General features: G+C 27.8%; 1 protein-coding gene across 5 annotated transcripts in view; it reads left to right on the top strand.

The window, feature by feature from the left end:
- LOC117179461 (nose resistant to fluoxetine protein 6-like) overlaps positions 1–2,308 on the top strand; it is an 824,251-nt gene that overhangs the window by 167,461 nt on the left and 654,482 nt on the right. The gene's annotated exons all lie outside the window — the stretch shown is intronic.

Genomic DNA, 2,308 nt, shown 5'->3' with positions numbered 1-2,308 from the left:
ATTAAATTTTCAAACAAAGTTATGATTTTTCAACTACAATTATAAACCTGTTACTAGATTAATTGAATTTTCAACCAAAGAGATTAATTTTTGACTAAAAGTATTGCATATGTAAGTTGAATAGATCAATTTTAAATCAAAAAGATGAAATTTGTACAAAAGAGTTTAACTTTAAACTGGAATATTTCAATTTTTAACCAAAAAGTACATTTTAAAACAAGAAGATTAATTTTCAAAGGAAAAGATTAATTTTCTACTAAAAAAGACAGGTTTTCAAAACAATACATGAATTTTCAACTAAAGACGACAATTTTGCAACCAAATAGTTGCATTTCGAACTAAGGAAGATCAGTTTTGAACCACAAATGGAATAGTAAAATTTTCAGTTAAAAAAATTAATTTTCAACAGAACTGATGAATTTCCAACTGAAATTCCGACTCTCCAATTCGAATAGATTTACTTTGTGCCAAAAAGATGAATTTTCAATTGAAATAGTAACATTTTTAGTTTAAAAAAATTAATGTCAACAAAAAAACTCATTTGAATAAGAATAGTTACATATTTAAACAAAGCGATGAATTTTCATCTGAAATTATGAGTCGTCAATCTGTAATAGTTGAATTTTATGCCAAAAAGATATACTTTCTATTAGAATAGTGAAACTTTATTTAGAATATTCAAATTTTCAACAGAAAAGAACAATTTTTTGCCGAGAAGGTTAATTTCTATAAAACAAAGAACTAATAAAAAAGAAGGTAATTAGCAAACAAAAATTGAAAAGTTAAAGTTTTTGTTACAAAAAAGTTTACAACCAAGTAATGATATTTGTATTCCAAAATTATTTTTTTCAACCGAAGACTTAGTAGGGGATATTCCGATCTGAAGAAGACGACTTTCTTAAATTAGTTTTCAAGTAAGGAATATTCTTCCATCACAGAGAAAAAATTGCGCACAAACTGTCGAATTATCAAGAAAAGAAATGAATTTTTAACTAAAACGGATCAATTTTTAACTAAAAATAGAATAGTTAAATTTCAGTAAAAAAAATAACTTCAAAATAATTTCAACAACATAGTTAAATATTGTAATATCTATCAAATTTTATAAATGCAAAATCATTATTATTAAATTTTGTATCGCAAGATAAAAACAAAATTAAGCACGCTATCGAAAAAATTCCCTAACTTAAGAAACATATTTGAAATGCTCCCGCTTTTCTATATGTATAAAAATTCCCTGACAATTCCAGGTTTCCTAAGTTTTGCACGTATGGTAGATACCCTATTCACTGCACAAAATTGTGTGTTTCTTCTAACCGCCTACAAAAAGTGTTCATAATGCACCAGTAACAAGTTGGGGATCCAGCAAAAATACTAGTTTTCTAAAAATTGTGCCCGTGATTTTCGTTTCTTCTAAAGCCGTTTACTGCACAAATGGGGACAAGTATAGATAACTTGAGTGAACTTTCATTTTTTTTAAATATAAATTCTGCGGTTCTAGCTTCCGAGATATAATACATTCCTATTTATTAGTTAGCGCAATATTCAGAGTCATAATATCTTTAATGCAGAAAAATAAAATCCTTTTACCATTTTTTTAAATCTGATTCATTGACAATCTGTACTCGAAAAACATTTTTCTGCGCAAAGTCCTGTTTTCAAGATTCGTTTCTTTTGGACAATATATTTAGACTGGTCAGGAAATGGTGCAGAAATAGTAAAATATACATATAATAAAATAAAATTTCCATTTGCTCAAACTTCACTTGTTCAAAACGGGCGATGATCAATTCCGCCGTAAGTACCTGGTTACTTACGTCAGCGGGAGACCTTTTTATCTAATAAGGACTAATATGCCGAATATAATTTTGTTTTGCTCAATTTAGCACTTGGAAATTTACAACAGGAAAAATATTAAATATTTTCGAATTATAAGGATTCCAAGGATATATTCTTTGACTGCCAAAGTAAAAACTTACAAAATGAATGTTCCGGTTTATGTGAAATTGATGGAAAACTTTTCAATATATTCTACTAAAAATCTACTGCAGTAGCTTTAATGTACTGATGAAATATTTTGTTTAACTTTGAAAATTCCGGAATCTAAAATGGGGCTAGATTTGAAAACTTATAAACTACGAGGGTAGTTCAATAAGTCCTTAGAATGAAGTATAAAAACAATTTTTTTTGGGTAAATTTTTTTTATTTTTCAACATACAGTCTGTCAAGTTAAAGCGTGGGTGGCTTTACTCGCAGTCGGTAAGGTGTATCGACATGATTTTGGTGTCAAAATATTAAGAAGAGCTCC

Source organism: Belonocnema kinseyi, chromosome 9 (genome assembly GCF_010883055.1).
Source record: "Belonocnema kinseyi isolate 2016_QV_RU_SX_M_011 chromosome 9, B_treatae_v1, whole genome shotgun sequence".
In the NCBI taxonomy this organism is placed as follows: Eukaryota; Metazoa; Arthropoda; class Insecta; order Hymenoptera; family Cynipidae; genus Belonocnema; species Belonocnema kinseyi.
Note: the sequence above shows the minus strand (reverse complement) of the source record. Positions and strands in the feature narration are given on the sequence as shown.